The 22781-nt window shown below is 56.5% G+C and overlaps 8 non-coding genes across 8 annotated transcripts; all 8 read right to left on the bottom strand.

Annotated features, from left to right (window-relative positions):
• Positions 1-1210: 1210 nt before the first annotated feature.
• Positions 1211-1283, bottom strand: trnaa-ugc (transfer RNA alanine (anticodon UGC)). The gene has a single exon. It is a non-coding gene; the product is annotated as a tRNA-Ala (tRNA).
• A 4259-nt stretch (positions 1284-5542) lies between these two features.
• Positions 5543-5615, bottom strand: trnaa-ugc (transfer RNA alanine (anticodon UGC)). Its single transcript has one exon. It is a non-coding gene; the product is annotated as a tRNA-Ala (tRNA).
• A 1185-nt stretch (positions 5616-6800) lies between these two features.
• Positions 6801-6873, bottom strand: trnaa-ugc (transfer RNA alanine (anticodon UGC)). The gene has a single exon. It is a non-coding gene; the product is annotated as a tRNA-Ala (tRNA).
• Positions 6874-8058: 1185 nt separating this feature from the next.
• trnaa-ugc (transfer RNA alanine (anticodon UGC)) lies at positions 8059-8131 on the bottom strand. Its single transcript has one exon. It is a non-coding gene; the product is annotated as a tRNA-Ala (tRNA).
• Positions 8132-12390: 4259 nt separating this feature from the next.
• On the bottom strand, positions 12391-12463 carry trnaa-ugc (transfer RNA alanine (anticodon UGC)). Its single transcript has one exon. It is a non-coding gene; the product is annotated as a tRNA-Ala (tRNA).
• Positions 12464-13648: 1185 nt separating this feature from the next.
• On the bottom strand, positions 13649-13721 carry trnaa-ugc (transfer RNA alanine (anticodon UGC)). Its single transcript has one exon. It is a non-coding gene; the product is annotated as a tRNA-Ala (tRNA).
• A 1185-nt stretch (positions 13722-14906) lies between these two features.
• On the bottom strand, positions 14907-14979 carry trnaa-ugc (transfer RNA alanine (anticodon UGC)). Its single transcript has one exon. It is a non-coding gene; the product is annotated as a tRNA-Ala (tRNA).
• Positions 14980-20496: 5517 nt separating this feature from the next.
• On the bottom strand, positions 20497-20569 carry trnaa-ugc (transfer RNA alanine (anticodon UGC)). Its single transcript has one exon. It is a non-coding gene; the product is annotated as a tRNA-Ala (tRNA).
• Between the last annotated feature and the right edge of the window lie 2212 nt (positions 20570-22781).

Here is a 22781-nt window from a genome sequence, read left to right as displayed (position 1 = left end):
GAAGGACGCTCTCTGGGTGATCCGAAACCTGCTGATCTTCCAGCTGAAGGAGTTGACCACGACTGAGTGCTGCAGACTGGCACATTCCAAGGTCCAGGACTACGTGTTGAGGGATGCGCTGAAGCTTGGGGCAGCTGCTGCCAAGGCGCGGTGGGGAAAGACCACTGTGTAAAGTCTGCCTGCCTAACGAAGAACAGGGGGCCCATGCAGTCATTTGGGCTCTGCTGACGCCTCAGCTATTTGTATGGGCATATGATTGAAAAATGTACAGACCTGTATAAAAATGATAAATTCTGATCTCTGTATCTACATGTTTACATAAGTATGGCATGACCAACTGTACAGACCATCAAATTATTTTATGAATAAAGTATATTTTTGAAATTAAAAAAAAGTTGAAAAAAGGCACCCTGCTGGCCGTCAGCTGCAGCCGCGGCAGGGAGACAGCTGACTGGTTGCAGAGGGGCAAGGGTGTGTGCCGATGCGTCCTGAAAGCGTTGTCGCGTTTTCAGCTCATCTGTGTTACTGTGGCCCGCGTGCTGGTGAATGCGCACTCTTTCCAAAAAGCAGCTGAGGCCCCTTCGAGCCGGCGATCTAAGGAATGACAGATTTGCGACAGACTACAGTCCTCCGCTCTACCAGCTGAGCTATCGAAGGAGAACCCAGCAGTGCCTCTCCCTTGCTGATGCTTTGCCGCGCTCCTCCACTAATGTCACGCTGTTGTCTCCCTGAAAATCTGTCACTCTGGGAGATCCTGAGCCACTGGCTGATCTCCACAGATTCGGCCAGTGCTGGCATGAAGAAATCGTCTTGAGTGCTCATCCGAAACTGCCAGATTCTACCGGTACAGTACCTGACTCGCAGCTTCATGTACACGTCAGGTTAGGGTTTGGGCCGCAACTTACCGACTGGTTCAAGTTGCCTCCCAACACGTCCAGGACGTGCCCGCTGACCTCAGGCAGCTCACCCACCGCCGGTGTGATCCTTTCAAGGAGCTGACTTTCACCCGCAGAGATAAAAACGTCAACGCCGCTGGCGTTTGCCTTCGCCGCGCAGCTCGACTTTCTTCCTACGCTGGACCGGCCTGTCGCTCACGCGTGAAGCTTTTGATCTTTCGGGACCACTCTCAGGGAGGCGGCGTACGCAAACGGTATTCCGGCTGCTGCAGACCAGCCGAGTGAGAGGTTGCACTTGCCGTTTTAAAAGCAAGTGGAGAATGCGGGCATCGATCCCGCTACCTCTCGCATGCAAAGCGAGCGCTCTACCATTTGAGCTAATCCCCCAGTTGGACAGCCAGCCCTGACTTCACTCCTTCCGCAGTGGATCCTAAGCAGCCACGCTCCGGGATGTGCAGGAAATTCTCTCATCCGTCGGACGGCTGAGACCAAACATTGCTGATGCCGGTCTCGGTGAAACGACCAACTTGTCGGAGGAGCAGCAGCGGCAGCTGGTGGACTCAGGCGAGGCGGAACGACACATGGACGAGGAAAGAAGTGCTGAGGAGATGGCAATTGCTGACTGGAGGTCGAAACGACTTCAACCTTGGCGCAGCCACCACGAGCGTGAGGTGACGTCGCAGGGCCCCGCCTGACTGATAGAAGACTTCATTTGGTTGCAGTGAGCACAAAGCGCTTTTGTGTGTTGGGGTTGAAAAAAGGGCACCCTGCTGGCCGTCAGCTGCAACCGCGGCAGGGAGACAGCTGACTCGTTGCAGAGAGGCAAGGGTGTGTGCCGATGCGTCCTGAAAGCGTTGTCGCGTTTTCAGCTCATCTGTGTTGCTGTGGCCCGCGTGCTGGTGAATGCGCACTCTTTCCAAAAAGCAGCTGAGGCCCCTTCGAGCCGGCGATCTAAGGAACGACAGATTTGCGACAGACCACAGTCCTCCGCTCTACCAGCTGAGCTATCGAAGGAGAGCCCAGCAGTGCCTCTCCCTTGCTGATGCTTTGCTGCGCACCTCCACTAATGTCACGCCATTGTCTCCCTGAAAATCTGTCACTCTGGGAGATCCTGAGCCACTGGCTGATCTCCACAGATTCGGCCTGTGCTGGCATGAAAAAATCGTCTTGAGTGCTGATCCGAAACTGCCAGATTCTGCCGGTACAGTACCTGACTCTCGCAGCTTCACGTACACGTCAGGTTAGGGTTTGGGCCGCAGCTTACCGACTGGTTCAAGTTGCCTCCCAACACGTCCGGACGTGCTGCCCGCTGACCTCAGGCAGCTACACCCACCGCCGGTGTGATCCTTTCAAGGAGCTGACTTTCACCCGCAGAGATAAAAACGTCAACGCCGCTGGCGTTTGCCTTCGCCGCGCAGCTCGACTTTCTTCCTACGCTGGACCGGCCTGTCGCTCACGCGTGAAGCTTTTGATCTTTCGGGACCACTCTCAGGGAGGCGGCGTACGCAAACGGTATTCCGGCTGCTGCAGACCAGCCGAGTGAGAGGTTGCACTTGCCGTTTTAAAAGCAAGTGGAGAATGCGGGCATCGATCCCGCTACCTCTCGCCTGCAAAGCGAGCGCTCTACCATTTGAGCTAATCCCACAGTCGGACAGCCAGCCCTGACTTCACTCCTTCCGCAGTGGATCCTAAGCAGCCACGCTCCGGGATGTGCAGGAAATTCTCTCATCCGTCGGACGGCTGAGACCAAACATTGCTGATGCCGGTCTCGGTGAAACGACCAACTTGTCGGAGGAGCAGCAGCGGCAGCTGGTGGACTCAGGCGAGGCGGAACGACACATGGACGAGGAAAGAAGTGCTGAGGAGATGGCAATTGCTGACTGGAGGTCGAAACGACTTCAACCTTGGCGCAGCCACCACGAGCGTGAGGTGACGTCGCAGGGCCCCGCCTGACTGATAGAAGACTTCATTTGGTTGCAGTGAGCACAAAGCGCTTTTGTGTGTTGGGGTTGAAAAAAGGGCACCCTGCTGGCCGTCAGCTGCAACCGCGGCAGGGAGACAGCTGACTCGTTGTAGAGAGGCAAGGGTGTGTGCCGATGCGTCCTGAAAGCGTTGTCGCGTTTTCAGCTCATCTGTGTTGCTGTGGCCCGCGTGCTGGTGAATGCGCACTCTTTCCAAAAAGCAGCCGAGGCTCCTTCGAGCCGGCGATCTAAGGAACGACAGATTTGCGACAGACCACAGTCCTCCGCTCTACCAGCTGAGCTATCGAAGGAGAGCCCAGCAGTGCCTCTCCCTTGCTGATGCTTTGCTGCGCACCTCCACTAATGTCACGCCATTGTCTCCCTGAAAATCTGTCACTCTGGGAGATCCTGAGCCACTGGCTGATCTCCACAGCTTCGGCCAGTGCTGGCATGAAGAAATCGTCTTGAGTGCTCATCCGAAACTGCCAGATTCTACCGGTACAGTACCTGACTCGCAGCTTCATGTACACGTCAGGTTAGGGTTTGGGCCGCAACTTACCGACTGGTTCAAGTTGCCTCCCAACACGTCCAGGACGTGCCCGCTGACCTCAGGCAGCTCACCCACCGCCGGTGTGATCCTTTCAAGGAGCTGACTTTCACCCGAAGAGAAAAAAACGTCAACGCCGCTGGCGTTTGCCTTCGCCGCGCAGCTCGACTTTCTTCCTACGCTGCACCCTGAAATGGCGGGACCGGCCTATTGCTCACGCGTGAAGCTTTTGATCTTTCGGGACCACTCTCAGGGAGGCGGCGTACGCAAACGGTGTTCCGGCTGCTGCAAACCAGCCGAGTGAGAGGTTGCACTTGCCGTTTTAAAAGTAAGTGGAGAATGCGGGCATCGATCCCGCTACCTCTCGCATGCGAAGCAAGCGCTCTACCATTTGAGCTAATCCCCCCATTGACCAGCAGGCCCTGCTTTCACTACTTCCGCAGTGGATCCTGAGCACTCACGCTCCGGGATGTGCAGGAAATCCTCTCATCTGTCGGACGGCTGAGACCAAACATTGCTGATGCCAGTCTCGATGAAACAACCAACCTGTCGGAGGAGCAGCAGCGGCAGCTGGTGGACTCAGGCGAGGCGGAAGGCCACATGGACGAGGAAAGACGTGCTGAGGAGATGGCAATTGCTGATTGGAGGTCGAAATGACTTCAACCTTGGCGCAGCCACCACGAGCGTGAGGTGACGTCGCAGGGCCCCGCCTGACTGATAGAAGACTTCATTTGGTTGCAGTGAGCACAAAGTGCTTTTGTGCGTTTGTGTTGAAAAAAGCAGAGGAAGTCTGGAGAGGAATGCAGTGGTGTTTGTCGAGGTTCGTCCCGAGCAGCGCCGTGACGCGGGACTCCGTGCTCTACGGCCTGTTCCCCGGGACGCACACCAAGACGAACATCAACTGTGCCTGGAGGATCAGCAACTCGGTGAAGGACGCTCTCTGGGTGATCCGAAACCTGCTGATCTTCCAGCTGAAGGAGTTGACCACGACTGAGTGCTGCAGACTGGCACATTCCAAGGTCCAGGACTACGTGTTGAGGGATGCGCTGAAGCTTGGGGCAGCTGCTGCCAAGGCGCGGTGGGGAAAGACCACTGTGTAAAGTCTGCCTGCCTAACGAAGAACAGGGGGCCCATGCAGTCATTTGGGCTCTGCTGACGCCTCAGCTATTTGTATGGGCATATGATTGAAAAATGTACAGACCTGTATAAAAATGATAAATTCTGATCTCTGTATCTACATGTTTACATAAGTATGGCATGACCAACTGTACAGACCATCAAATTATTTTATGAATAAAGTATATTTTTGAAATTAAAAAAAAGTTGAAAAAAGGCACCCTGCTGGCCGTCAGCTGCAGCCGCGGCAGGGAGACAGCTGACTGGTTGCAGAGGGGCAAGGGTGTGTGCCGATGCGTCCTGAAAGCGTTGTCGCGTTTTCAGCTCATCTGTGTTACTGTGGCCCGCGTGCTGGTGAATGCGCACTCTTTCCAAAAAGCAGCTGAGGCCCCTTCGAGCCGGCGATCTAAGGAATGACAGATTTGCGACAGACTACAGTCCTCCGCTCTACCAGCTGAGCTATCGAAGGAGAACCCAGCAGTGCCTCTCCCTTGCTGATGCTTTGCCGCGCTCCTCCACTAATGTCACGCTGTTGTCTCCCTGAAAATCTGTCACTCTGGGAGATCCTGAGCCACTGGCTGATCTCCACAGATTCGGCCAGTGCTGGCATGAAGAAATCGTCTTGAGTGCTCATCCGAAACTGCCAGATTCTACCGGTACAGTACCTGACTCGCAGCTTCATGTACACGTCAGGTTAGGGTTTGGGCCGCAACTTACCGACTGGTTCAAGTTGCCTCCCAACACGTCCAGGACGTGCCCGCTGACCTCAGGCAGCTCACCCACCGCCGGTGTGATCCTTTCAAGGAGCTGACTTTCACCCGCAGAGATAAAAACGTCAACGCCGCTGGCGTTTGCCTTCGCCGCGCAGCTCGACTTTCTTCCTACGCTGGACCGGCCTGTCGCTCACGCGTGAAGCTTTTGATCTTTCGGGACCACTCTCAGGGAGGCGGCGTACGCAAACGGTATTCCGGCTGCTGCAGACCAGCCGAGTGAGAGGTTGCACTTGCCGTTTTAAAAGCAAGTGGAGAATGCGGGCATCGATCCCGCTACCTCTCGCATGCAAAGCGAGCGCTCTACCATTTGAGCTAATCCCCCAGTTGGACAGCCAGCCCTGACTTCACTCCTTCCGCAGTGGATCCTAAGCAGCCACGCTCCGGGATGTGCAGGAAATTCTCTCATCCGTCGGACGGCTGAGACCAAACATTGCTGATGCCGGTCTCGGTGAAACGACCAACTTGTCGGAGGAGCAGCAGCGGCAGCTGGTGGACTCAGGCGAGGCGGAACGACACATGGACGAGGAAAGAAGTGCTGAGGAGATGGCAATTGCTGACTGGAGGTCGAAACGACTTCAACCTTGGCGCAGCCACCACGAGCGTGAGGTGACGTCGCAGGGCCCCGCCTGACTGATAGAAGACTTCATTTGGTTGCAGTGAGCACAAAGCGCTTTTGTGTGTTGGGGTTGAAAAAAGGGCACCCTGCTGGCCGTCAGCTGCAACCGCGGCAGGGAGACAGCTGACTCGTTGCAGAGAGGCAAGGGTGTGTGCCGATGCGTCCTGAAAGCGTTGTCGCGTTTTCAGCTCATCTGTGTTGCTGTGGCCCGCGTGCTGGTGAATGCGCACTCTTTCCAAAAAGCAGCCGAGGCTCCTTCGAGCCGGCGATCTAAGGAACGACAGATTTGCGACAGACCACAGTCCTCCGCTCTACCAGCTGAGCTATCGAAGGAGAGCCCAGCAGTGCCTCTCCCTTGCTGATGCTTTGCTGCGCACCTCCACTAATGTCACGCCATTGTCTCCCTGAAAATCTGTCACTCTGGGAGATCCTGAGCCACTGGCTGATCTCCACAGATTCGGCCTGTGCTGGCATGAAAAAATCGTCTTGAGTGCTGATCCGAAACTGCCAGATTCTGCCGGTACAGTACCTGACTCTCGCAGCTTCACGTACACGTCAGGTTAGGGTTTGGGCCGCAGCTTACCGACTGGTTCAAGTTGCCTCCCAACACGTCCGGACGTGCTGCCCGCTGACCTCAGGCAGCTACACCCACCGCCGGTGTGATTCTTTCAAGGAGCTGACTTTCACCCGCAGAGATAAAAACGTCAACGCCGCTGGCGTTTGCCTTCGCCGCGCAGCTCGACTTTCTTCCTACGCTGGACCGGCCTGTCGCTCACGCGTGAAGCTTTTGATCTTTCGGGACCACTCTCAGGGAGACGGCGTACGCAAACGGTATTCCGGCTGCTGCAGACCAGCCGAGTGAGAGGTTGCACTTGCCGTTTTAAAAGCAAGTGGAGAATGCGGGCATCGATCCCGCTACCTCTCGCATGCAAAGCGAGCGCTCTACCATTTGAGCTAATCCCCCAGTTGGACAGCCAGCCCTGACTTCACTCCTTCCGCAGTGGATCCTAAGCAGCCACGCTCCGGGATGTGCAGGAAATTCTCTCATCCGTCGGACGGCTGAGACCAAACATTGCTGATGCCGGTCTCGGTGAAACGACCAACTTGTCGGAGGAGCAGCAGCGGCAGCTGGTGGACTCAGGCGAGGCGGAACGACACATGGACGAGGAAAGAAGTGCTGAGGAGATGGCAATTGCTGACTGGAGGTCGAAACGACTTCAACCTTGGCGCAGCCACCACGAGCGTGAGGTGACGTCGCAGGGCCCCGCCTGACTGATAGAAGACTTCATTTGGTTGCAGTGAGCACAAAGCGCTTTTGTGTGTTGGGGTTGAAAAAAGGGCACCCTGCTGGCCGTCAGCTGCAACCGCGGCAGGGAGACAGCTGACTCGTTGCAGAGAGGCAAGGGTGTGTGCCGATGCGTCCTGAAAGCGTTGTCGCGTTTTCAGCTCATCTGTGTTGCTGTGGCCCGCGTGCTGGTGAATGCGCACTCTTTCCAAAAAGCAGCCGAGGCTCCTTCGAGCCGGCGATCTAAGGAACGACAGATTTGCGACAGACCACAGTCCTCCGCTCTACCAGCTGAGCTATCGAAGGAGAGCCCAGCAGTGCCTCTCCCTTGCTGATGCTTTGCTGCGCACCTCCACTAATGTCACGCCATTGTCTCCCTGAAAATCTGTCACTCTGGGAGATCCTGAGCCACTGGCTGATCTCCACAGGTTCGGCCTGTGCTGGCATGAAAAAATCGTCTTGAGTGCTGATCCGAAACTGCCAGATTCTGCCGGTACAGTACCTGACTCTCGCAGCTTCACGTACACGTCAGGTTAGGGTTTGGGCCGCAGCTTACCGACTGGTTCAAGTTGCCTCCCAACACGTCCGGACGTGCTGCCCGCTGACCTCAGGCAGCTACACCCACCGCCGGTGTGATCCTTTCAAGGAGCTGACTTTCACCCGCAGAGATAAAAACGTCAACGCCGCTGGCGTTTGCCTTCGCCGCGCAGCTCGACTTTCTTCCTACGCTGGACCGGCCTGTCGCTCACGCGTGAAGCTTTTGATCTTTCGGGACCACTCTCAGGGAGACGGCGTACGCAAACGGTATTCCGGCTGCTGCAGACCAGCCGAGTGAGAGGTTGCACTTGCCGTTTTAAAAGCAAGTGGAGAATGCGGGCATCGATCCCGCTACCTCTCGCATGCAAAGCGAGCGCTCTACCATTTGAGCTAATCCCCCAGTTGGACAGCCAGCCCTGACTTCACTCCTTCCGCAGTGGATCCTAAGCAGCCACGCTCCGGGATGTGCAGGAAATTCTCTCATCCGTCGGACGGCTGAGACCAAACATTGCTGATGCCGGTCTCGGTGAAACGACCAACTTGTCGGAGGAGCAGCAGCGGCAGCTGGTGGACTCAGGCGAGGCGGAACGACACATGGACGAGGAAAGAAGTGCTGAGGAGATGGCAATTGCTGACTGGAGGTCGAAACGACTTCAACCTTGGCGCAGCCACCACGAGCGTGAGGTGACGTCGCAGGGCCCCGCCTGACTGATAGAAGACTTCATTTGGTTGCAGTGAGCACAAAGCGCTTTTGTGTGTTGGGGTTGAAAAAAGGGCACCCTGCTGGCCGTCAGCTGCAACCGCGGCAGGGAGACAGCTGACTCGTTGCAGAGAGGCAAGGGTGTGTGCCGATGCGTCCTGAAAGCGTTGTCGCGTTTTCAGCTCATCTGTGTTGCTGTGGCCCGCGTGCTGGTGAATGCGCACTCTTTCCAAAAAGCAGCCGAGGCTCCTTCGAGCCGGCGATCTAAGGAACGATAGATTTGCGACAGACCACAGTCCTCCGCTCTACCAGCTGAGCTATCGAAGGAGAGCCCAGCAGTGCCTCTCCCTTGCTGATGCTTTGCTGCGCACCTCCACTAATGTCACGCCATTGTCTCCCTGAAAATCTGTCACTCTGGGAGATCCTGAGCCACTGGCTGATCTCCACAGATTCGGCCTGTGCTGGCATGAAAAAATCGTCTTGAGTGCTGATCCGAAACTGCCAGATTCTGCCGGTACAGTACCTGACTCTCGCAGCTTCACGTACACGTCAGGTTAGGGTTTGGGCCGCAGCTTACCGACTGGTTCAAGTTGCCTCCCAACACGTCCGGACGTGCTGCCCGCTGACCTCAGGCAGCTACACCCACCGCCGGTGTGATCCTTTCAAGGAGCTGACTTTCACCCGCAGAGATAAAAACGTCAACGCCGCTGGCGTTTGCCTTCGCCGCGCAGCTCGACTTTCTTCCTACGCTGGACCGGCCTGTCGCTCACGCGTGAAGCTTTTGATCTTTCGGGACCACTCTCAGGGAGGCGGCGTACGCAAACGGTATTCCGGCTGCTGCAGACCAGCCGAGTGAGAGGTTGCACTTGCCGTTTTAAAAGCAAGTGGAGAATGCGGGCATCGATCCCGCTACCTCTCGCCTGCAAAGCGAGCGCTCTACCATTTGAGCTAATCCCCCAGTCGGACAGCCAGCCCTGACTTCACTCCTTCCGCAGTGGATCCTAAGCAGCCACGCTCCGGGATGTGCAGGAAATTCTCTCATCCGTCGGACGGCTGAGACCAAACATTGCTGATGCCGGTCTCGGTGAAACGACCAACTTGTCGGAGGAGCAGCAGCGGCAGCTGGTGGACTCAGGCGAGGCGGAACGACACATGGACGAGGAAAGAAGTGCTGAGGAGATGGCAATTGCTGACTGGAGGTCGAAACGACTTCAACCTTGGCGCAGCCACCACGAGCGTGAGGTGACGTCGCAGGGCCCCGCCTGACTGATAGAAGACTTCATTTGGTTGCAGTGAGCACAAAGCGCTTTTGTGTGTTGGGGTTGAAAAAAGGGCACCCTGCTGGCCGTCAGCTGCAACCGCGGCAGGGAGACAGCTGACTCGTTGCAGAGAGGCAAGGGTGTGTGCCGATGCGTCCTGAAAGCGTTGTCGCGTTTTCAGCTCATCTGTGTTGCTGTGGCCCGCGTGCTGGTGAATGCGCACTCTTTCCAAAAAGCAGCCGAGGCTCCTTCGAGCCGGCGATCTAAGGAACGACAGATTTGCGACAGACCACAGTCCTCCGCTCTACCAGCTGAGCTATCGAAGGAGAGCCCAGCAGTGCCTCTCCCTTGCTGATGCTTTGCTGCGCACCTCCACTAATGTCACGCCATTGTCTCCCTGAAAATCTGTCACTCTGGGAGATCCTGAGCCACTGGCTGATCTCCACAGCTTCGGCCAGTGCTGGCATGAAGAAATCGTCTTGAGTGCTCATCCGAAACTGCCAGATTCTACCGGTACAGTACCTGACTCGCAGCTTCATGTACACGTCAGGTTAGGGTTTGGGCCGCAACTTACCGACTGGTTCAAGTTGCCTCCCAACACGTCCAGGACGTGCCCGCTGACCTCAGGCAGCTCACCCACCGCCGGTGTGATCCTTTCAAGGAGCTGACTTTCACCCGAAGAGAAAAAAACGTCAACGCCGCTGGCGTTTGCCTTCGCCGCGCAGCTCGACTTTCTTCCTACGCTGCACCCTGAAATGGCGGGACCGGCCTATTGCTCACGCGTGAAGCTTTTGATCTTTCGGGACCACTCTCAGGGAGGCGGCGTACGCAAACGGTGTTCCGGCTGCTGCAAACCAGCCGAGTGAGAGGTTGCACTTGCCGTTTTAAAAGTAAGTGGAGAATGCGGGCATCGATCCCGCTACCTCTCGCATGCGAAGCAAGCGCTCTACCATTTGAGCTAATCCCCCCATTGACCAGCAGGCCCTGCTTTCACTACTTCCGCAGTGGATCCTGAGCACTCACGCTCCGGGATGTGCAGGAAATCCTCTCATCTGTCGGACGGCTGAGACCAAACATTGCTGATGCCAGTCTCGATGAAACAACCAACCTGTCGGAGGAGCAGCAGCGGCAGCTGGTGGACTCAGGCGAGGCGGAAGGCCACATGGACGAGGAAAGACGTGCTGAGGAGATGGCAATTGCTGATTGGAGGTCGAAATGACTTCAACCTTGGCGCAGCCACCACGAGCGTGAGGTGACGTCGCAGGGCCCCGCCTGACTGATAGAAGACTTCATTTGGTTGCAGTGAGCACAAAGTGCTTTTGTGCGTTTGTGTTGAAAAAAGCAGAGGAAGTCTGGAGAGGAATGCAGTGGTGTTTGTCGAGGTTCGTCCCGAGCAGCGCCGTGACGCGGGACTCCGTGCTCTACGGCCTGTTCCCCGGGACGCACACCAAGACGAACATCAACTGTGCCTGGAGGATCAGCAACTCGGTGAAGGACGCTCTCTGGGTGATCCGAAACCTGCTGATCTTCCAGCTGAAGGAGTTGACCACGACTGAGTGCTGCAGACTGGCACATTCCAAGGTCCAGGACTACGTGTTGAGGGATGCGCTGAAGCTTGGGGCAGCTGCTGCCAAGGCGCGGTGGGGAAAGACCACTGTGTAAAGTCTGCCTGCCTAACGAAGAACAGGGGGCCCATGCAGTCATTTGGGCTCTGCTGACGCCTCAGCTATTTGTATGGGCATATGATTGAAAAATGTACAGACCTGTATAAAAATGATAAATTCTGATCTCTGTATCTACATGTTTACATAAGTATGGCATGACCAACTGTACAGACCATCAAATTATTTTATGAATAAAGTATATTTTTGAAATTAAAAAAAAGTTGAAAAAAGGCACCCTGCTGGCCGTCAGCTGCAGCCGCGGCAGGGAGACAGCTGACTGGTTGCAGAGGGGCAAGGGTGTGTGCCGATGCGTCCTGAAAGCGTTGTCGCGTTTTCAGCTCATCTGTGTTACTGTGGCCCGCGTGCTGGTGAATGCGCACTCTTTCCAAAAAGCAGCTGAGGCCCCTTCGAGCCGGCGATCTAAGGAATGACAGATTTGCGACAGACTACAGTCCTCCGCTCTACCAGCTGAGCTATCGAAGGAGAACCCAGCAGTGCCTCTCCCTTGCTGATGCTTTGCCGCGCTCCTCCACTAATGTCACGCTGTTGTCTCCCTGAAAATCTGTCACTCTGGGAGATCCTGAGCCACTGGCTGATCTCCACAGATTCGGCCAGTGCTGGCATGAAGAAATCGTCTTGAGTGCTCATCCGAAACTGCCAGATTCTACCGGTACAGTACCTGACTCGCAGCTTCATGTACACGTCAGGTTAGGGTTTGGGCCGCAACTTACCGACTGGTTCAAGTTGCCTCCCAACACGTCCAGGACGTGCCCGCTGACCTCAGGCAGCTCACCCACCGCCGGTGTGATCCTTTCAAGGAGCTGACTTTCACCCGCAGAGATAAAAACGTCAACGCCGCTGGCGTTTGCCTTCGCCGCGCAGCTCGACTTTCTTCCTACGCTGGACCGGCCTGTCGCTCACGCGTGAAGCTTTTGATCTTTCGGGACCACTCTCAGGGAGGCGGCGTACGCAAACGGTATTCCGGCTGCTGCAGACCAGCCGAGTGAGAGGTTGCACTTGCCGTTTTAAAAGCAAGTGGAGAATGCGGGCATCGATCCCGCTACCTCTCGCATGCAAAGCGAGCGCTCTACCATTTGAGCTAATCCCCCAGTTGGACAGCCAGCCCTGACTTCACTCCTTCCGCAGTGGATCCTAAGCAGCCACGCTCCGGGATGTGCAGGAAATTCTCTCATCCTTCGGACGGCTGAGACCAAACATTGCTGATGCCGGTCTCGGTGAAACGACCAACTTGTCGGAGGAGCAGCAGCGGCAGCTGGTGGACTCAGGCGAGGCGGAACGACACATGGACGAGGAAAGAAGTGCTGAGGAGATGGCAATTGCTGACTGGAGGTCGAAACGACTTCAACCTTGGCGCAGCCACCACGAGCGTGAGGTGACGTCGCAGGGCCCCGCCTGACTGATAGAAGACTTCATTTGGTTGCAGTGAGCACAAAGCGCTTTTGTGTGTTGGGGTTGAAAAAAGGGCACCCTGCTGGCCGTCAGCTGCAACCGCGGCAGGGAGACAGCTGACTCGTTGCAGAGAGGCAAGGGTGTGTGCCGATGCGTCCTGAAAGCGTTGTCGCGTTTTCAGCTCATCTGTGTTGCTGTGGCCCGCGTGCTGGTGAATGCGCACTCTTTCCAAAAAGCAGCCGAGGCTCCTTCGAGCCGGCGATCTAAGGAACGACAGATTTGCGACAGACCACAGTCCTCCGCTCTACCAGCTGAGCTATCGAAGGAGAGCCCAGCAGTGCCTCTCCCTTGCTGATGCTTTGCTGCGCACCTCCACTAATGTCACGCCATTGTCTCCCTGAAAATCTGTCACTCTGGGAGATCCTGAGCCACTGGCTGATCTCCACAGATTCGGCCTGTGCTGGCATGAAAAAATCGTCTTGAGTGCTGATCCGAAACTGCCAGATTCTGCCGGTACAGTACCTGACTCTCGCAGCTTCACGTACACGTCAGGTTAGGGTTTGGGCCGCAGCTTACCGACTGGTTCAAGTTGCCTCCCAACACGTCCGGACGTGCTGCCCGCTGACCTCAGGCAGCTACACCCACCGCCGGTGTGATTCTTTCAAGGAGCTGACTTTCACCCGCAGAGATAAAAACGTCAACGCCGCTGGCGTTTGCCTTCGCCGCGCAGCTCGACTTTCTTCCTACGCTGGACCGGCCTGTCGCTCACGCGTGAAGCTTTTGATCTTTCGGGACCACTCTCAGGGAGACGGCGTACGCAAACGGTATTCCGGCTGCTGCAGACCAGCCGAGTGAGAGGTTGCACTTGCCGTTTTAAAAGCAAGTGGAGAATGCGGGCATCGATCCCGCTACCTCTCGCATGCAAAGCGAGCGCTCTACCATTTGAGCTAATCCCCCAGTTGGACAGCCAGCCCTGACTTCACTCCTTCCGCAGTGGATCCTAAGCAGCCACGCTCCGGGATGTGCAGGAAATTCTCTCATCCGTCGGACGGCTGAGACCAAACATTGCTGATGCCGGTCTCGGTGAAACGACCAACTTGTCGGAGGAGCAGCAGCGGCAGCTGGTGGACTCAGGCGAGGCGGAACGACACATGGACGAGGAAAGAAGTGCTGAGGAGATGGCAATTGCTGACTGGAGGTCGAAACGACTTCAACCTTGGCGCAGCCACCACGAGCGTGAGGTGACGTCGCAGGGCCCCGCCTGACTGATAGAAGACTTCATTTGGTTGCAGTGAGCACAAAGCGCTTTTGTGTGTTGGGGTTGAAAAAAGGGCACCCTGCTGGCCGTCAGCTGCAACCGCGGCAGGGAGACAGCTGACTCGTTGCAGAGAGGCAAGGGTGTGTGCCGATGCGTCCTGAAAGCGTTGTCGCGTTTTCAGCTCATCTGTGTTGCTGTGGCCCGCGTGCTGGTGAATGCGCACTCTTTCCAAAAAGCAGCCGAGGCTCCTTCGAGCCGGCGATCTAAGGAACGACAGATTTGCGACAGACCACAGTCCTCCGCTCTACCAGCTGAGCTATCGAAGGAGAGCCCAGCAGTGCCTCTCCCTTGCTGATGCTTTGCTGCGCACCTCCACTAATGTCACGCCATTGTCTCCCTGAAAATCTGTCACTCTGGGAGATCCTGAGCCACTGGCTGATCTCCACAGGTTCGGCCTGTGCTGGCATGAAAAAATCGTCTTGAGTGCTGATCCGAAACTGCCAGATTCTGCCGGTACAGTACCTGACTCTCGCAGCTTCACGTACACGTCAGGTTAGGGTTTGGGCCGCAGCTTACCGACTGGTTCAAGTTGCCTCCCAACACGTCCGGACGTGCTGCCCGCTGACCTCAGGCAGCTACACCCACCGCCGGTGTGATCCTTTCAAGGAGCTGACTTTCACCCGCAGAGATAAAAACGTCAACGCCGCTGGCGTTTGCCTTCGCCGCGCAGCTCGACTTTCTTCCTACGCTGGACCGGCCTGTCGCTCACGCGTGAAGCTTTTGATCTTTCGGGACCACTCTCAGGGAGACGGCGTACGCAAACGGTATTCCGGCTGCTGCAGACCAGCCGAGTGAGAGGTTGCACTTGCCGTTTTAAAAGCAAGTGGAGAATGCGGGCATCGATCCCGCTACCTCTCGCATGCAAAGCGAGCGCTCTACCATTTGAGCTAATCCCCCAGTTGGACAGCCAGCCCTGACTTCACTCCTTCCGCAGTGGATCCTAAGCAGCCACGCTCCGGGATGTGCAGGAAATTCTCTCATCCGTCGGACGGCTGAGACCAAACATTGCTGATGCCGGTCTCGGTGAAACGACCAACTTGTCGGAGGAGCAGCAGCGGCAGCTGGTGGACTCAGGCGAGGCGGAACGACACATGGACGAGGAAAGAAGTGCTGAGGAGATGGCAATTGCTGACTGGAGGTCGAAACGACTTCAACCTTGGCGCAGCCACCACGAGCGTGAGGTGACGTCGCAGGGCCCCGCCTGACTGATAGAAGACTTCATTTGGTTGCAGTGAGCACAAAGCGCTTTTGTGTGTTGGGGTTGAAAAAAGGGCACCCTGCTGGCCGTCAGCTGCAACCGCGGCAGGGAGACAGCTGACTCGTTGCAGAGAGGCAAGGGTGTGTGCCGATGCGTCCTGAAAGCGTTGTCGCGTTTTCAGCTCATCTGTGTTGCTGTGGCCCGCGTGCTGGTGAATGCGCACTCTTTCCAAAAAGCAGCCGAGGCTCCTTCGAGCCGGCGATCTAAGGAACGATAGATTTGCGACAGACCACAGTCCTCCGCTCTACCAGCTGAGCTATCGAAGGAGAGCCCAGCAGTGCCTCTCCCTTGCTGATGCTTTGCTGCGCACCTCCACTAATGTCACGCCATTGTCTCCCTGAAAATCTGTCACTCTGGGAGATCCTGAGCCACTGGCTGATCTCCACAGATTCGGCCTGTGCTGGCATGAAAAAATCGTCTTGAGTGCTGATCCGAAACTGCCAGATTCTGCCGGTACAGTACCTGACTCTCGCAGCTTCACGTACACGTCAGGTTAGGGTTTGGGCCGCAGCTTACCGACTGGTTCAAGTTGCCTCCCAACACGTCCGGACGTGCTGCCCGCTGACCTCAGGCAGCTACACCCACCGCCGGTGTGATCCTTTCAAGGAGCTGACTTTCACCCGCAGAGATAAAAACGTCAACGCCGCTGGCGTTTGCCTTCGCCGCGCAGCTCGACTTTCTTCCTACGCTGGACCGGCCTGTCGCTCACGCGTGAAGCTTTTGATCTTTCGGGACCACTCTCAGGGAGGCGGCGTACGCAAACGGTATTCCGGCTGCTGCAGACCAGCCGAGTGAGAGGTTGCACTTGCCGTTTTAAAAGCAAGTGGAGAATGCGGGCATCGATCCCGCTACCTCTCGCCTGCAAAGCGAGCGCTCTACCATTTGAGCTAATCCCCCAGTCGGACAGCCAGCCCTGACTTCACTCCTTCCGCAGTGGATCCTAAGCAGCCACGCTCCGGGATGTGCAGGAAATTCTCTCATCCGTCGGACGGCTGAGACCAAACATTGCTGATGCCGGTCTCGGTGAAACGACCAACTTGTCGGAGGAGCAGCAGCGGCAGCTGGTGGACTCAGGCGAGGCGGAACGACACATGGACGAGGAAAGAAGTGCTGAGGAGATGGCAATTGCTGACTGGAGGTCGAAACGACTTCAACCTTGGCGCAGCCACCACGAGCGTGAGGTGACGTCGCAGGGCCCCGCCTGACTGATAGAAGACTTCATTTGGTTGCAGTGAGCACAAAGCGCTTTTGTGTGTTGGGGTTGAAAAAAGGGCACCCTGCTGGCCGTCAGCTGCAACCGCGGCAGGGAGACAGCTGACTCGTTGCAGAGAGGCAAGGGTGTGTGCCGATGCGTCCTGAAAGCGTTGTCGCGTTTTCAGCTCATCTGTGTTGCTGTGGCCCGCGTGCTGGTGAATGCGCACTCTTTCCAAAAAGCAGCCGAGGCTCCTTCGAGCCGGCGATCTAAGGAACGATAGATTTGCGACAGACCACAGTCCTCCGCTCTACCAGCTGAGCTATCGAAGGAGAGCCCAGCAGTGCCTCTCCCTTGCTGATGCTTTGCTGCGCACCTCCACTAATGTCACGCCATTGTCTCCCTGAAAATCTGTCACTCTGGGAGATCCTGAGCCACTGGCTGATCTCCACAGATTCGGCCTGTGCTGGCATGAAAAAATCGTCTTGAGTGCTGATCCGAAACTGCCAGATTCTGCCGGTACAGTACCTGACTCTCGCAGCTTCACGTACACGTCAGGTTAGGGTTTGGGCCGCAGCTTACCGACTGGTTCAAGTTGCCTCCCAACACGTCCGGACGTGCTGCCCGCTGACCTCAGGCAGCTACACCCACCGCCGGTGTGATCCTTTCAAGGAGCTGACTTTCACCCGCAGAGATAAAAACGTCAACGCCGCTGGCGTTTGCCTTCGCCGCGCAGCTCGACTTTCTTCCTACGCTGGACCGGCCTGTCGCTCACGCGTGAAGCTTTTGATCTTTCGGGACCACTCTCAGGGAGGCGGCGTACGCAAACGGTATTCCGGCTGCTGCAGACCAGCCGAGTGAGAGGTTGCACTTGCCGTTTTAAAAGCAAGTGGAGAATGCGGGCATCGATCCCGCTACCTCTCGCCTGCAACGCGAGCGCTCTACCATTTGAGCTAATCCCCCAGTCGGACAGCCAGCCCTGACTTCACTCCTTCCGCAGTGGATCCTAAGCAGCCACGCTCCGGGATGTGCAGGAAATTCTCTCATCCGTCGGACGGCTGAGACCAAACATTGCTGATGCCGGTCTCGGTGAAACGACCAACTTGTCGGAGGAGCAGCAGCGGCAGCTGGTGGACTCAGGCGAGGCGGAACGACACATGGACGAGGAAAGAAGTGCTGAGGAGATGGCAATTGCTGACTGGAGGTCGAAACGACTTCAACCTTGGCGCAGCCACCACGAGCGTGAGGTGACGTCGCAGGGCCCCGCCTGACTGATAGAAGACTTCATTTGGTTGCAGTGAGCACAAAGCGCTTTTGTGTGTTGGGGTTGAAAAAAGGGCACCCTGCTGGCCGTCAGCTGCAACCGCGGCAGGGAGACAGCTGACTCGTTGTAGAGAGGCAAGGGTGTGTGCCGATGCGTCCTGAAAGCGTTGTCGCGTTTTCAGCTCATCTGTGTTGCTGTGGCCCGCGTGCTGGTGAATGCGCACTCTTTCCAAAAAGCAGCCGAGGCTCCTTCGAGCCGGCGATCTAAGGAACGACAGATTTGCGACAGACCACAGTCCTCCGCTCTACCAGCTGAGCTATCGAAGGAGAGCCCAGCAGTGCCTCTCCCTTGCTGATGCTTTGCTGCGCACCTCCACTAATGTCACGCCGTTGTCTCCCTGAAAATCTGTCACTCTGGGAGTTCCTGAGCCACTGGCTGATCTCCACAGCTTCGGCCAGTGCTGGCATGAAGAAATCGTCTTGAGTGCTCATCCGAAACTGCCAGATTCTACCGGTACAGTACCTGACTCGCAGCTTCATGTACACGTCAGGTTAGGGTTTGGGCCGCAACTTACCGACTGGTTCAAGTTGCCTCCCAACACGTCCAGGACGTGCCCGCTGACCTCAGGCAGCTCACCCACCGCCGGTGTGATCCTTTCAAGGAGCTGACTTTCACCCGAAGAGAAAAAAACGTCAACGCCGCTGGCGTTTGCCTTCGCCGCGCAGCTCGACTTTCTTCCTACGCTGCACCCTGAAATGGCGGGACCGGCCTATTGCTCACGCGTGAAGCTTTTGATCTTTCGGGACCACTCTCAGGGAGGCGGCGTACGCAAACGGTGTTCCGGCTGCTGCAAACCAGCCGAGTGAGAGGTTGCACTTGCCGTTTTAAAAGTAAGTGGAGAATGCGGGCATCGATCCCGCTACCTCTCGCATGCGAAGCAAGCGCTCTACCATTTGAGCTAATCCCCCCATTGACCAGCAGGCCCTGCTTTCACTACTTCCGCAGTGGATCCTGAGCACTCACGCTCCGGGATGTGCAGGAAATCCTCTCATCTGTCGGACGGCTGAGACCAAACATTGCTGATGCCAGTCTCGATGAAACAACCAACCTGTCGGAGGAGCAGCAGCGGCAGCTGGTGGACTCAGGCGAGGCGGAAGGCCACATGGACGAGGAAAGACGTGCTGAGGAGATGGCAATTGCTGATTGGAGGTCGAAATGACTTCAACCTTGGCGCAGCCACCACGAGCGTGAGGTGACGTCGCAGGGCCCCGCCTGACTGATAGAAGACTTCATTTGGTTGCAGTGAGCACAAAGTGCTTTTGTGCGTTTGTGTTGAAAAAAGCAGAGGAAGTCTGGAGAGGAATGCAGTGGTGTTTGTCGAGGTTCGTCCCGAGCAGCGCCGTGACGCGGGACTCCGTGCTCTACGGCCTGTTCCCCGGGACGCACACCAAGACGAACATCAACTGTGCCTGGAGGATCAGCAACTCGGTGAAGGACGCTCTCTGGGTGATCCGAAACCTGCTGATCTTCCAGCTGAAGGAGTTGACCACGACTGAGTGCTGCAGACTGGCACATTCCAAGGTCCAGGACTACGTGTTGAGGGATGCGCTGAAGCTTGGGGCAGCTGCTGCCAAGGCGCGGTGGGGAAAGACCACTGTGTAAAGTCTGCCTGCCTAACGAAGAACAGGGGGCCCATGCAGTCATTTGGGCTCTGCTGACGCCTCAGCTATTTGTATGGGCATATGATTGAAAAATGTACAGACCTGTATAAAAATGATAAATTCTGATCTCTGTATCTACATGTTTACATAAGTATGGCATGACCAACTGTACAGACCATCAAATTATTTTATGAATAAAGTATATTTTTGAAATTAAAAAAAAGTTGAAAAAAGGCACCCTGCTGGCCGTCAGCTGCAGCCGCGGCAGGGAGACAGCTGACTGGTTGCAGAGGGGCAAGGGTGTGTGCCGATGCGTCCTGAAAGCGTTGTCGCGTTTTCAGCTCATCTGTGTTACTGTGGCCCGCGTGCTGGTGAATGCGCACTCTTTCCAAAAAGCAGCTGAGGCCCCTTCGAGCCGGCGATCTAAGGAATGACAGATTTGCGACAGACTACAGTCCTCCGCTCTACCAGCTGAGCTATCGAAGGAGAACCCAGCAGTGCCTCTCCCTTGCTGATGCTTTGCCGCGCTCCTCCACTAATGTCACGCTGTTGTCTCCCTGAAAATCTGTCACTCTGGGAGATCCTGAGCCACTGGCTGATCTCCACAGATTCGGCCAGTGCTGGCATGAAGAAATCGTCTTGAGTGCTCATCCGAAACTGCCAGATTCTACCGGTACAGTACCTGACTCGCAGCTTCATGTACACGTCAGGTTAGGGTTTGGGCCGCAACTTACCGACTGGTTCAAGTTGCCTCCCAACACGTCCAGGACGTGCCCGCTGACCTCAGGCAGCTCACCCACCGCCGGTGTGATCCTTTCAAGGAGCTGACTTTCACCCGCAGAGATAAAAACGTCAACGCCGCTGGCGTTTGCCTTCGCCGCGCAGCTCGACTTTCTTCCTACGCTGGACCGGCCTGTCGCTCACGCGTGAAGCTTTTGATCTTTCGGGACCACTCTCAGGGAGGCGGCGTACGCAAACGGTATTCCGGCTGCTGCAGACCAGCCGAGTGAGAGGTTGCACTTGCCGTTTTAAAAGCAAGTGGAGAATGCGGGCATCGATCCCGCTACCTCTCGCATGCAAAGCGAGCGCTCTACCATTTGAGCTAATCCCCCAGTTGGACAGCCAGCCCTGACTTCACTCCTTCCGCAGTGGATCCTAAGCAGCCACGCTCCGGGATGTGCAGGAAATTCTCTCATCCGTCGGACGGCTGAGACCAAACATTGCTGATGCCGGTCTCGGTGAAACGACCAACTTGTCGGAGGAGCAGCAGCGGCAGCTGGTGGACTCAGGCGAGGCGGAACGACACATGGACGAGGAAAGAAGTGCTGAGGAGATGGCAATTGCTGACTGGAGGTCGAAACGACTTCAACCTTGGCGCAGCCACCACGAGCGTGAGGTGACGTCGCAGGGCCCCGCCTGACTGATAGAAGACTTCATTTGGTTGCAGTGAGCACAAAGCGCTTTTGTGTGTTGGGGTTGAAAAAAGGGCACCCTGCTGGCCGTCAGCTGCAACCGCGGCAGGGAGACAGCTGACTCGTTGCAGAGAGGCAAGGGTGTGTGCCGATGCGTCCTGAAAGCGTTGTCGCGTTTTCAGCTCATCTGTGTTGCTGTGGCCCGCGTGCTGGTGAATGCGCACTCTTTCCAAAAAGCAGCTGAGGCCCCTTCGAGCCGGCGATCTAAGGAACGACAGATTTGCGACAGACCACAGTCCTCCGCTCTACCAGCTGAGCTATCGAAGGAGAGCCCAGCAGTGCCTCTCCCTTGCTGATGCTTTGCTGCGCACCTCCACTAATGTCACGCCATTGTCTCCCTGAAAATCTGTCACTCTGGGAGATCCTGAGCCACTGGCTGATCTCCACAGATTCGGCCTGTGCTGGCATGAAAAAATCGTCTTGAGTGCTGATCCGAAACTGCCAGATTCTGCCGGTACAGTACCTGACTCTCGCAGCTTCACGTACACGTCAGGTTAGGGTTTGGGCCGCAGCTTACCGACTGGTTCAAGTTGCCTCCCAACACGTCCGGACGTGCTGCCCGCTGACCTCAGGCAGCTACACCCACCGCCGGTGTGATCCTTTCAAGGAGCTGACTTTCACCCGCAGAGATAAAAACGTCAACGCCGCTGGCGTTTGCCTTCGCCGCGCAGCTCGACTTTCTTCCTACGCTGGACCGGCCTGTCGCTCACGCGTGAAGCTTTTGATCTTTCGGGACCACTCTCAGGGAGGCGGCGTACGCAAACGGTATTCCGGCTGCTGCAGACCAGCCGAGTGAGAGGTTGCACTTGCCGTTTTAAAAGCAAGTGGAGAATGCGGGCATCGATCCCGCTACCTCTCGCCTGCAAAGCGAGCGCTCTACCATTTGAGCTAATCCCCCAGTCGGACAGCCAGCCCTGACTTCACTCCTTCCGCAGTGGATCCTAAGCAGCCACGCTCCGGGATGTGCAGGAAATTCTCTCATCCGTCGGACGGCTGAGACCAAACATTGCTGATGCCGGTCTCGGTGAAACGACCAACTTGTCGGAGGAGCAGCAGCGGCAGCTGGTGGACTCAGGCGAGGCGGAACGACACATGGACGAGGAAAGAAGTGCTGAGGAGATGGCAATTGCTGACTGGAGGTCGAAACGACTTCAACCTTGGCGCAGCCACCACGAGCGTGAGGTGACGTCGCAGGGCCCCGCCTGACTGATAGAAGACTTCATTTGGTTGCAGTGAGCACAAAGCGCTTTTGTGTGTTGGGGTTGAAAAAAGGGCACCCTGCTGGCCGTCAGCTGCAACCGCGGCAGGGAGACAGCTGACTCGTTGTAGAGAGGCAAGGGTGTGTGCCGATGCGTCCTGAAAGCGTTGTCGCGTTTTCAGCTCATCTGTGTTGCTGTGGCCCGCGTGCTGGTGAATGCGCACTCTTTCCAAAAAGCAGCCGAGGCTCCTTCGAGCCGGCGATCTAAGGAACGACAGATTTGCGACAGACCACAGTCCTCCGCTCTACCAGCTGAGCTATCGAAGGAGAGCCCAGCAGTGCCTCTCCCTTGCTGATGCTTTGCTGCGCACCTCCACTAATGTCACGCCATTGTCTCCCTGAAAATCTGTCACTCTGGGAGATCCTGAGCCACTGGCTGATCTCCACAGCTTCGGCCAGTGCTGGCATGAAGAAATCGTCTTGAGTGCTCATCCGAAACTGCCAGATTCTACCGGTACAGTACCTGACTCGCAGCTTCATGTACACGTCAGGTTAGGGTTTGGGCCGCAACTTACCGACTGGTTCAAGTTGCCTCCCAACACGTCCAGGACGTGCCCGCTGACCTCAGGCAGCTCACCCACCGCCGGTGTGATC

The sequence above is a fragment of the Chiloscyllium plagiosum genome, unplaced genomic scaffold (assembly GCF_037043375.1).
Source record: "Chiloscyllium plagiosum isolate Xiang-an unplaced genomic scaffold, Cpla_swu_hap1 HiC_scaffold_55, whole genome shotgun sequence".
Taxonomy (NCBI): domain Eukaryota; kingdom Metazoa; phylum Chordata; class Chondrichthyes; order Orectolobiformes; family Hemiscylliidae; genus Chiloscyllium; species Chiloscyllium plagiosum.
This window is presented reverse-complemented; position numbering and strand designations above follow the sequence as displayed.